At 40.0% G+C, this 13,060-nt stretch overlaps 1 long non-coding RNA gene across 3 annotated transcripts in view; it reads left to right on the top strand.

Annotated features, from left to right (window-relative positions):
* LOC116665054 overlaps positions 1-13,060 on the top strand; it is a 138,542-nt gene that overhangs the window by 32,958 nt on the left and 92,524 nt on the right. For all 3 annotated transcript variants that reach the window (XR_004321641.1, XR_004321642.1, XR_004321640.1), the window contains exon 3: positions 928-1,125. This is a non-coding gene — a long non-coding RNA (uncharacterized LOC116665054). The remainder of the gene's footprint in view (positions 1-927; positions 1,126-13,060) is intronic.

Here is a 13,060-nt window from a genome sequence, read left to right as displayed (position 1 = left end):
CCTCCCCCCAAAAAACAACAACAACAAAAACTAAAAAATAAATAAATAAAGGAGCACTTTGACAGTTTGTATAACTAATCTGGTCTGTTAATAAATGTGAAGTCTTAAACATAATGTGCTATTAAAAAAATCTCCACATTCAAGCTACTCTGTGTGTTTGTGTGTGTGTGTGTTTGTGTGTGCACATGCTTAACGCTCACTTATCATCAAGCTGCTTATATTTTAGGGAATGTATTTGTAACGGCAGGGGGTATATTACAGATGCATTTTTCCTTCAGTCACTAGAAGCTTTTAAAGCCTCAGAAAATTTGGACTAATAGAGATAATGTTTTATGTATTCCCTTAGTGCATCTGTTTAACATGTAGTCAAAGGAGTTCATTGAAATAAATGCTGCAGTTGAATTTTTAACAGTGGCAGCATGAATACATGGCCGTCTATAACCTTTATGCCCCGTGGGGGCCATGAAAATGAGCTGTGTAATTAACCCCCTGATTGATCTGGTCTTTTCGGCTGCCAGGGAAATTCTGATTTCCCATGTAGAGCGGGATGTCCCCTTGAATCTCAAGGTAGCTGAATATTTTTGTGGGGGAAAGTTTCTTTTGAGGGACTAAGCAAGTATTCATTTAACAGAATCCTCAAATTATTCCATCTCCTTACATTTCTCAATTTATGCTGAAGAGTCGGGAGGTATGGGGGTCATCTGGGATCTTAGATTGTTTTCTCTGAGTCAATAGGTGTGCCAGGTAGAATCCTGAGACGGCCCCCAGGATTCCCACCCCTCTGTGTAGTCCCCAGCCCTTGGGTGTGGGCAGGGGCAGTGGACATGATGGGATGTCACTCCCTTGGCTAGATTATGTCATCTGGCAGAAGCGATAATCATCATTATGCTGTACTCCATTGCATTCCCTATGGCTTTGTCTTCGCAGAATGGAGAGCTTCAAAGCAAGAGCTATCTTGCTGGCCTCAAAGAAGCAAACTGTCACGGTGTGGAGAACGCTATGTGGCAGGGTCCATGTAGGCGGCCTCTAGGAGCTGACAGTAGCGTGAAAGTAACGTCAGTCCTATAGCTGTGAGGAACCGAGTTTTTCTAACTAGTGACCTTGGAAGAGGACTCCAAGCTTCAGGTGAGATCACAGCCCTTGATAACACCTTGATTCTCAATCTGGTGACATCCTGGACAGAGGACCCAGCTAACCTGTCCTTGACTTCTGATCAGTGAAGTCTGTGAGGTGAATACACGTGTGTGGGTTTGAGCTGCTGAATTTGTGGTAACTTGTTATGCAGAACTGGAAAACTAAAACAATAGTTCTGGGAGAGTTTGAGGGGAGGATAGCTGAGAATGCACGTTTGTAATAAGCTCTCAGGTGATGCCCGGACCTCTACCCCCGGAGCCATTCTTTGAGAACCCCTGGCAGTTGCTTTTATTAATGATGCCATGAATTGACACTCTCTGTGCACTTCTGGACTATAACAAAGGGATTTATAAGTGTGTTTTCAGACACAAATAAATATCTGCAGTATGGCTTAAGCCTTTAAAAATACTTTAAATGTGGTCAACAATAATAAATGCGAAATACAATATTAGAAGAGCAATTAGATTCAGGGGTTAAGAAGTGAGAGTGGGAAAAGCCATACAAAGTGAGCTGTGAGGTTGGCATGCAAAATGCAAACATCACTATTAATTCACACCTGTGTGGCAAGAGACACTAAACTATTAGCTCTTGTTTCTCTTTTTGAGAATTAAAGTGTATTGCTTATGATTAAACTCCATGTTCTGACTAGACCTCAATTAAAATTTTTTTTAACTGAAGTATAGTTGATTTACAATGTTGTGTTAGTTTCTGGTGTACAGCACAGTGATTCAGTATTATTATATATATATATATATATAAAATATATATATTCTTGTCCATTATAAGTTATTACAAGATATTGAATATAGTTCCCTGTGCTACACAGTAGGACCTTGTTGTTTACCTCAATTACAAATTAAGTGAAAATGTGACAATGAATATATGTTTGTTCACGTATAACTGAAAAATTGTGCTCTACACTGGAATTTGACACAACATTGTAAAGTGAGTATAACTCAATTAAAAAAATGTTAAAAATTAAGTGAAGATTTATAACATCTCATAAGCTTTCCAATTTTCACCACGAAAGAGAGTATGAAAGATGAGGCACCCTTTTAAAATTATCCCAAATATCGGCAGATTCTCCCACGTTGCACAGTATGTGTGGGTAACAAGCGCACCTCCTTAGTAGGTAGAAAGATGGATTCAGTGTCTCTAACTCTGTGTGTCAGCTATCATCAACTGCTTTCCAACTCTTTCTTGACCAAATTCTCCCCCACCCTCCCGCTCCCCGTCTCTCTCCTCATCTTCACTTGTTTTTGTTGAGTAATTTTTGAAGTTAAGAGCATTCAGCTCCATCGAGGTCTTCCTGGTAGAAAACAGCCAGAGCCTTGCTTAATCCTGAGGCGTTTTACTGCTCTCTGAGTGATCTCAGTCCCCCCTGGTGTAATACCGGCTGACTGCTGTGACTCTATTAGCCGAACCATTTGGATTGTTGTTGTTGTTTTATTTAATACTGTGCCTATCACCCAAATATGAAGCCTCTGCTCTCCCCAGGCATTTCTGTATCGTAAGATGTTTTATAGCCATGCCAAGGGACTCCAGGGAGAAAAATATGAAACCTGATTTTGAAGTTATTTTGAATGTTGCCTTGGTGTGATGACTGCCCTGCCTAGGTCTGTTGGAGTAGGAAATGGGAGTGCGAGTGTGAGTGTGTGGTGGGCGGGATGGAGGGGAACAGTGATCCTGTGCACTGGGACCTTAGGGCCCGAGCAGCACCATGGACTCATTTCTACTTCTCAGATAGACGTCGCCTCCTTTTATTCAGAGCCAGAGGCAGGTTACCCAGTTAGGAGATTTTGTTCAGCCCTCTTGCAAAGGTAGCTTTATTTTTCGTTAACTTTTTTCTTCTTGGAGATACGCAGATTCTTTTCTGTGGCTCAGACGCCAGCCAGAAGGTGAGAGTGTCCAAACCTTCAACCCCACTGTGGCACCCTAGGCTGGATTCTTTTCATGAAGAAATGAGACTCTCCATGCACCAGCTGCCTTTTCAGAGCCACGTGTCTTAGTCTCTGTGTTAGGCTAAAAATTGAATTTTATTTTTTCTGGGTAAGATAGGAGGTAGGGAAGAAAGAAACCTTATATATCTTCCTTGTATTTTAACTTTCACTATCCTCTCCCCATTTGTAAATCATTATAGACAAATACAAATCTTATGTTTGGGACAACTCCTAAAGACTGGGGAATCATATACAAACTTGTCAAACATGTATGATTCTTTCTTTCTTTTTTTTTTTAACTTCAAAGTAGAAGACAGCTATTATTTTTACCACCCAGGATCCCTTCACCCTCCTTTAGGTAAAATAGTGGTCAAAATTTCATATGATTCTTACATGTAGACCTTGTAAGGTGGCTGGAGTGCTTGTGATGCGCTCTGTTTTGTAGATGAGGAAGAGGAGATAGAGAGGGCTTGTCAGCTTCCCAAGTTGGTAATGGAGCCTGTGGTCCACACCTCCAGCCTGCAGACATGCATCCACTTTAGACAAAATTATAACCCAAATAAACATAGGGAGTGAAAGACTTAGCCTGATATTTATGGCTTAAGAAATCTCAAAAGTGGGCAGCCGAATTCCGTTTCCATTCTGGAGCAATTATAGGCTCTTAATAATCATGCTCTTTGACAGTGAAATTTATCTAGAAAATCTATATTTGACTTTGAGAATATTTATTGTGTCCTAACAAATTCATTTAACAGTGGTGATTTGAAGGCAAGTAGTGTTAGAGCCATTGGCAGTGGTTAGTAGAGATTATAAACTCTTGAGAAGTTTTGGGTTCTGACCCTCCTATACTGTTAGTGGGAGTGTATTTTGGTGCAGCCATTATGGAAAACAGTATGGAGATTCCTTAAAAAACTAAGAATAGACTTAACATATGATCCAGCAATCCCACTCCTGGGCATATATCCAGAAGAAGCTCTCATTCGAAAAGATACAAGCTCCCCAATGTTCATAGCAGCACTATTTACAATAGCCAAGACATGGAAACAACCTAAATGTCCATCAACAGATGAATGGATAAAGAGGCTGTGGTATATATACACAATGGAATACTACTTAGCCATAAAAAATAAAATAATGCCATTTGCAGCAACATGGATGAACCCGGAGATTGTCATACCAAATGAAGTAAGCCAGAAAGAGAAACAAAAATACTGTATGATAACACTTATATGTGGAATCTAAAAAAAATGAGCCTAATGAACTTATTTACAAAATAGACTCACAGACATAGAAAACAAACTAACTTGTGGTTACTGGGAGGATAAGAGGGGAGTGGAGGGATAAATTGGGAGTTCAGGATTTGCAGATACTAACTACTATATATAAAATAGATTAACAGAAATGTCCTACTGTATAGCACAGTGAACTGTATCCAGTACCTTGTAATAGCCTATAACGAAAAGGAATATGAAAAGGATATATACATATACATGTATGTATAACTGAATCACTATGCTGTATACCAGAAATTAACACAACATTGTAAACAGACTATACTTCAATTAAAAAAACATGTTTTGGGTTCTGGTAAATCCAAGATGTAGCAGATGTAGTCTGTGTAGGAGTAACTTCTCTGACAATAGCTCCTTGTCAGCATAGCTCTGATCTCGTCAAACTGTTGCGATTGGAAATATATTATCCACTGGCTAAGAAGGATATTAGGATACCTAAATTATGAGTTGGCTTTGGAACCTGGATCTCAAGTTTGTGATGTTTGAGTCTATTTGTTAATCTTATAAATGGTCCATTTATCCATGGGCACATCCTGTTTTTGACCTTAAGCCTGATGTTAAGTATCTTGGAACACTTACTCAAGAATAGCTTTAAGAATTTCCTTGTGAGAAGACTGCATTGACTTGGCTGGGGTTCAGCCCAGAGACATGCACCATCTGGAGTATGTGAGCTCTTTTGGAATGAGTATTTGTTGATGTGGAGTGGAACAGGCCAGCTCAGTGGTTCCTAGGTGGAGATGGATGTGATCTAGCCTGGGCCAATCAGCCGAAACTAAGAGGAGAGAGATGTTGGTATCCAGAATGCAGACTGCTGCAGGGAGGGAGATTTAACTTCATGAAACCAGCTTGGGGTTTCAGCTTAGCCCACAGGGGTGCTAACGGCACTGATTAGAGTGTGGGGAGAAGACTTTGTAGGAGAACTGGTCTCTCATTTTAATCTCTCCAGGGCACGATTTCCTGAACTGTGTTTTGCTCAACATTAGGGTTTCTCAAGGTGTCAAGGCTTTGTCAAGACCAAGTAAATTTGATAAACACTTTGTGTAATGCTCCTATGATGAAATTCTTAATGCATATTGGCTTACTGATGAATCTAGTCAAAATTCTGCAGAATGGAAACCTAATTATTTTGTTTAATTGACCAGTCACTACACTTATTTGACCACAAAAATGCCTTTGCTCTTAGTTGATTTGTACTGCAAGAAAACCTACAGATGTTCGACGGGTTACCCAACCTTTCCTGGTTTAGGCTTACAATCTAGTGTTTTTCCTCTGGTTGTCTCTAGATGATTCTGAGGACCACAGGCACGAGGGCTAATTTACATTTTCACAAGAGTGAAAATATCTAAAACATACATTAATAGTGACTGTTCCTGTTCTCACTTCACCCTTCCAAGCTTTCCTTGACTTCAGTTTTTAGCAATGTTTTCAGGCTCCATCAATTAATGGATGAGTAGAATATTCCAAAAAAATAGATTATTCCTGGAAAGCTGGATCTTTGCTATCAAATGCTATCCTACCATGCTAAATAAGAGCATTATAAGAAATTATAAAGACCATTGTATAAACCAAGGAAGCACATTTTAGTTGGGGAAGAAAGCAGTGTCTCTAAACTGTTACATAAAATACAATCTAAACATTACCTGTAACAGGGATTCTGATGCTCACCCAGATTCAGTTCTCTTCTTTCAGGGCACACACTTGGATATTTCTCTCCTTGCAGTTAGATGGGTCCACATGACTAATTCTGGCCAAAGAACTGTGAGTAGAAGTAATGTGTAATTTTCCAGGCAAAGCTTTTAATTGCTGGTATGAAAACTTCCAGCTCTCTTTCTTTTCTGCTGTGTCTTTTGAGGCTTTATGTTCTAGACTATGCCTGGAACATAGTCTCCGTGTGGAGGACAGTGGCTCTGGAGAGTCATCTGGGTCCACAGCTGACACGGTGTGAATGGGAATCACACTTTTTGTTGTGTAAAACCAACAAGCTTTGTGGGTTTGTGTTACTGCCTGTCATGAGTTATTTTGAAATTAAATTATGGGATAATCCAGGTGAACTTTTCCAAGACTTATTGTCCCCTTTGTAAAATGTGGCAAATATTCCCTAACTCACAGGGTTGTGAGGATTAAATGCCAGACAGCATGTAGCATAATGTCTGTCCCTAGAAAGTCTCAACAACTATTAGGTATTAGTTTTATCTATTGACATATTTTCTGGATACAAGTCCTTTATTAGATATGTGATTTGCAGATATTTTCCATCAGCTTGTTGTTTGTCTTTTCATTCTCTCAACAGTGTCCTCCAAGGAGCAGAAATTTTATATTTTGATGAAACCCAATTTAGTTATTTTTTTTTTTTGTATGTGCCTTTGGTGTTATACCTAATTCAACGTCACAAAGGTTTTCTCCTGTATTTTCTTTCCACAGGTTTTATTGCTTTAAAATATACATTTAAGTCTATGATCCATTTTGAGTTAATTTTTAAATATAATATGAGGCATGGATCTAGATTCATTTTTTCTTTTCCTTTTTTGGCATATGGATATCCAGTTGTTTCAGAACCATTTGTTGAAAAGCTATTGTTTTTCCACCAATTACCTTTGTATGTTTGTAAAAAAATAAATTGTCCCTTTATGTGAGGGTCTATTTCTTCCTTCTTTATTCTGTCGCATTGACCAATTTATTGATCTTAATACCATGCTACATTGTCTTTTTTTTACTGTAGCTTTATAGTAAGTCTTGAAATCAGCTAGTATTCGTCTTCCAAATTGTTCACCTCTTTCAAAATTATTTTGGTGATTCTAGATAATTCTTTGCACGTCTATGTAAATGTCAGAATTAGTTTGACTATTTCTACAAAAAAAAAAAGACTGTTGAGATTTTCATTGGAAATCCATAGAATCATAGATCTAGTTGGGGAGAATTGGTATCTTAATAATATTTCATCTTCTGATCCATGAACGTAACATAACTCTCCATTTATTTAGGTCATCTTTAATTTCTCCTAGTAGTACTTCATAGTTCTCAGTGTATTAGTCTTTCACTTTTTTCAGATTTACCCCTAAGTATTTCATGTCTATTGAAGTTATTATAAAAGATGTAATTTTTGAATTTCAACTTCTGATTATTCATGGTTAGTAATACAGAAATACAACTGAGTTTTGTATATTGATATGGTATCCTGCCATCTTGCTAAACTCATTTATTTATTCTAGTAGCTTTTTTGTAGACTCCATAGGATTTTCTACATACATGACCCTGCTATCTGTAAATAAAAGATTTTACTCTTTTCCAAATTGCATGCCTGTTTCCCCCCTTGTTTGGGAAGAACCTGCAGTACAATGCTGAATAGAAGTGGTGAGAGTGGGCGTTCTTGTCTTGTTTCTGAGTTAGGGGGAAAGCGTTCAGTCTCATCATTGAGTATGGTGTTAGCTGTAGGATTTTCATGGATGTCTTTTATCAGGATAAGGCAGTTCCTTTCTATTCCTGCTTTGCTGATGTGTTTTTGTGTGTTTGTATTTTTTTTTAAACCAAGAACGGATGTTGAATTTTGTCAAATCTTGGTTTTCTTCAAGCAAATAAGCCAATAGTGAGAAAGATGAAGATAGTTTCCCTTTCTGGCCTGAAGAAATAAAAATGATACTCAGTTCTTTATATAATTGCCTGTTTTCAGTTGCAAAGGATATTGTTTATAGTCAGTCAGCACTGTTTATTGTTTGTTTATGTCTAGACCATTGTGACATATAAACAAATATAATTACATCACCTCCTGGAATTCATGATCCTTTCTTACTCAATTACAAACTGCTTCTTTCCCTGATTCTCTTATTTTTGATAACAGAACTACCATTCTTCTAGTTAGTTATAATAAAATACTATTTATTCTCTGATTAAAACAGAAATTCTGGTAATAAAGGTTTTGATTTAGTCTAATCAATAATTAGTTTTGTGATCTTAGACAAATGATGTTACCTCTTGCCTGATGGTTTAGCTGGGTCCTTTGAGAAGCAGATGCCAAGAGGGAATTAGACCTGTAAGAGACTGATTGTAGGAAATGACTGTTCATCAGCTTGTGCCGATACCAAAATGCCATACACTGGATGGCTTAAACAACGGAAGCTCATTTCTCACAGTTCTGGAGTTCTGGGTCTCTGTAACTGGGGCAGGGTTCGAGGATTCTGAAACAACCTCTCACTCATGCTGCCAGTGGGGCCAGAACAGTACTTGGCACATGATGGGTCATTTCTTCAAGTGTCAGCTCCTGGGGAAGCTGCAGTGGTCATAAGGCAGGTAGGGGGCAGGTGGTGTCAGAGAGGTGGACTGGTGCTCCCCTCTGTCCCCGTGATGAGAGAGAGAGAGAGCTTATTTGAATAATCTAAAGTGTTATTATTGGACTTGTCCTTTTGGGAAATAACAGTGAGAAGAGAACATTCTAGAAAGTGACTGTTGAACTAGGGATGGAAGACTTGGTACTACTCTTTCCCTATCCTCTGAACTCGTAAAGTCATGGGTTAATGTGCTGGCCCACAAATTGTGTGTGAGTCTACTCGGGGCATTTCAGAAGTTAAGTGTCAAGAAAAATGCCCCGATGGCCTGCAAATGGGATGTTTAAGAGAGGATCTGACTGAGTAGGTGGATCTCAGCCCAACAGCCTGATGATGAGGGAGCTTTGGCAGACGGTCAGGAGAAGAGGGTTCCAAGTCTGAGTGTCCTCGATGACAGCATTCCATTATTTGAGATTAAAACTCTAAAAACCAAAACTTCCTGTTGCTCTTGTTGGTGTTCCTGGTTAGGACAGCCCTACAGAAGAAGAACTTTGTCTCACCCGCTTAAGCCTGAGCCTACCTTTCCAAGTCATCCTGGCCTGCGACGGCACGTGCACACCCTGTTCAGACAGTGGAAGACCGCTGTTGAGTAGGGAAATGGGGACTGGAGGGGAGCAAGCCCTGGGAGTTTTCATGACCAGGCATGAAAATAGAAGTAAATGTGTTAAAGACTGCAGGGAAATGTTATTTTAAATTCTTTTTTGAATAATAGCACCCCCTCAAGACATCCCTAGAATTAAGTATTTTGTCAATTATTTAGTAAGTGCCTAATTTGCTCTTGCTAGGGAAGAAAATTACAAGGTTGTTCCTAAATTATTAAACAGTATTTTGATGGCATTGACAGAGCAAGGAGCAAAGTATTGACCAGTCACCCTGCTATAGGAAAGCTCTAGTGCAGCTCGGTTTTATATTACTAGGTGAAATTGAAGAGAAAAAAAGTCATTAACTCCTGTGAACTACATCTGTAAACTCTGGTAGAAAGTCACACGTAAAGTTCACTGTGCTTTATCAGACAAAAGAGAAACGCCCACAGACTAATTCTTTTAAGAAATGCCTAAATGAACTTCACAACTGAAATCTGATTGTTGTTCAAAGGCTCATTGTCCTGGCTTCTGTGGGGAAATTTAGTTTGGTTCTAAGATCTTTGTCAAGTTTTTCTCTCATAATCCAGCCAATCTTTTTTTGCTTTTGTAAATTTATCCCTATAACCCTCTCGGTACTTAGGACAGTGAATAGACGAATGATCGTTCTGGGAAGTTTTTCTTAGGGTTGACTTTTTTGCTGCGTCTTTAAGGAGGATGAGTGTGGGGAGAAGAGAAAGAGAAACTGGGATTAATGCTAAATCCTGAAATTAACTGTTTTTTGATTCAACGAGTTGCTCCAGCAGTTTGGTTGGGACTGCCGTACACCTTGTCAAGTTGCTCTCCTCTGGGTTAGGGACCTTCGGTGTTCGATGAGTGAGGAGACGTGATACTTTGGGAGAATTTTTGAAGACCAAATCCCATCCCTTTTGGTATTGAGTGCCAGGCAGATGCCTTATCTAGATATAGGCTATCAAGATGAAAGAACATGAATTAGGAAAGAGATGATCCTTTTATGGAATATCTACTAGGTGCCTATAATATGCTAGGTACTTATGTCATTGGTTGTCACACCAACCCTGTGAGATGATTATTATTTCAGCCCCACATGAGGAGGAAGTTAGGATTTCAAGAGACCCAGTAACTTGTTGAAACTTTCACAAGTAGAGAGGGGATTGGTAGATGGTGGGAGCCTGGGTTTGAACCCATTGTCTTTAACTTCGAATCACAGCATGCTGCCTTCAAAGTGCCTAGTAAGGGCGTGGTCAGTCCATCTGAGGGGCTCACAGTGTGGTTGGAAAGACAAGGAGTATGCACATGGTGAAGGGTCTAAAGTGCAGGGGGAGGGGTAAAGATGTTTTGAGCATCTTCCTCGAACCAGGGCTCAAGTCCATTTTTTTTTAATCAAGACCTCTCAGATGGTTAATGGACCAGGAAGTTAGGCTAACCAAGCTTAGGTAATTTCCCTAAGGGTCTCCCAATCAGATCTGGATCCCACTTCGTTTGGCTTCCAAATCTTACGCCTTCCTAGTGCTTCATGTTTCCACTTAGAGCAAAGACCTCCAAAAAATACTGTTAAGGAACAACACATGTCAGTGTGCCTGGTAAATGCTGTTGAGCTGGACGGAAGGGAAAGGGCACTGGGAGCTGAGCTAGTTGGGAATGGTAGAACTGTGTGAGCCAAAGTAGGGGTGGGAGTGATGTGGTGGTGGTGGTGGGACAGCCTGGAATTCAGCTCTGATGCCAGTGGCATGACTCTGGTTTCCACAGCTGAGAAAGCATCTTGGAATCAGTGTGTGTGTGTGTGTGTGTGTGTGTGTGTGTGTGTGTGTGTGTGTGTGTGGTGGTAGTGACTGGTGCACCTAGACTGGACTCTGTGGCAGCCCCGCTTCAGAGCTCTCTGGTGGCTTCTATGACCCCAGCCATCTGAGTGTGGTGAAGACAAAGGCAATGTGGGCAGGTGGTCGGGTTCTCCTCTGGAGTTCTGGGTTCTTTGGTCCTCTGTCTGTGCTCACCTTGTAGGGGTTACATCCCTGTAACCCCTCATAAAACAATGCTTAAGATGAAACATTTCAGACCAGAAAACGTGATTTGAACAAATCTGTGGCTTTTTCAGAGGCCATACGTGTAGACATTATTTAAGAGCAGACAAGGGCTTTTTCAAGAAACATGTTTCCACCTTGCTGGCCCTAAAACTTGCCCATTCTTACTACATAGCTTGGGGAGAATAACCAAGAATTCTTTTATTTTAAAATTTCAAGAAGACTCTTTTGAATTAGCTACAGATAAATGTTGAATATCTTCTTTCTCTTTCAACATGGTTTCAAGGCTGATTTGTTTAGGTTGTCTAAATATAAACAAAGAATTTACACAGGTATTGTTATTTAAACTCTGTCAATAAACGTTATTAGTCTATTGAGAATTTTGGCATTAAGTTGCCTTAGATCTGACAGAATCAGAGGGAATCAGTGTTTGGGGTCATCATTTACCATTCAAGACTGGTCACATTTGGAGACCCAGCAGAACTTATTTCAAAATAGCTCTTCCTCAGTGCATGTTCAAATAGCATATCTTCAATGCATTTTGTATGGAAACACCTCTTCTTCAATTTGTCTGCGAAAGGAAATACCAGGAGTTCTGAAGACATGATCTAAAAATCTTCCCAGTTTTCTGTGGTTTAGAAAAGTCTGGTACTTTGTAGAAGACCCTAGATTTCTAGTGCTAGTGGACCACTTAGCCAAATGGTCCATGTTTCCAGATTCCTTCTTAAGATTCCAGTCCCTACCTTAAGCTGTGGCAAGTATGGAGGGTGATGTTCTAAAGAGGAAATAAAAGAGAGGCTTTCAGTAACTGAGCCCTAATGTTTAACATCCTTACGAGAAAGTGGAAATATTTTGGTGTTGTCAATTGTAACGCCACCTTCTTCAATCTTCATTTACTCGGGGTAAGATTTCAGAGATAGTGGTCTTAATTTCATTGAAATGGTTCTTTTATGTCTAGTGGGACTGGATTTTGACAGCTCTCTTTCCATTTGCTCAGAAATCTTATTTTTATTTTTGGATAGTCCTAGCAGATCAGCAACTGTGCGAAAGAATAAACATGATTATTATGTGTGACTGGACCATATTGGTGTTTGATGTGGCTTTTCTCTTCCCATTTGCAAGCAAGAGTGAAGGAACCTCATATAACTTTGTTTAGTCATCTGGTTTATTTATTTAGTTTTACAACAATCCACACGTTTTTAAAGTGTGAAGATTCACACTATCGTAATTGAACCCCGGGGTCACTAATTTGGGTGCCTGCGGGGCTCAGCCTGCCCAAGCAAATTGAAATATGGGAATTAGCTGCTTTATGTGGGACTGCGGGCTGGCGTGCTATCCGTTGGGTGTCGACATCTGTTTTCTCCTCGAAGGTCCTTTTCTCTTCTGAACGCCGACTATTGTCAACAGGAGCTAGAGTCGGGAGGCCGAGCTGTTAAGCTGAGATCACAGGGAACTCTTGGGAGCATCCCAAGCAGCAGCGCCAACATGGCAATTTTGAAGCTTTTCTTTTTTAAATGCAGGTTTCAAGACAATCTCCTGCCATCTCAATTTACTCCTGTGTAAGAGGAGTCTAATGAAGTCACCGTGGGTGACGAGGCTCAGCCCCGCGGCCCGCTCCTGCAGGGACTGTTTCTGCTGCCTGGTTGTTAGCTGTACGGCTGCTGTCTTTATCTTTGGTATCTGCAGGGAAAGGCGCTCAGAGAAGGAGGTGAGCTTCACCTTGGCGATTCCTCTCCCAGTGAAATGAATACA

This window comes from Camelus ferus, chromosome 7 (genome assembly GCF_009834535.1).
Source record: "Camelus ferus isolate YT-003-E chromosome 7, BCGSAC_Cfer_1.0, whole genome shotgun sequence".
Classification (NCBI taxonomy): Eukaryota; Metazoa; Chordata; class Mammalia; order Artiodactyla; family Camelidae; genus Camelus; species Camelus ferus.
This window is presented reverse-complemented; position numbering and strand designations above follow the sequence as displayed.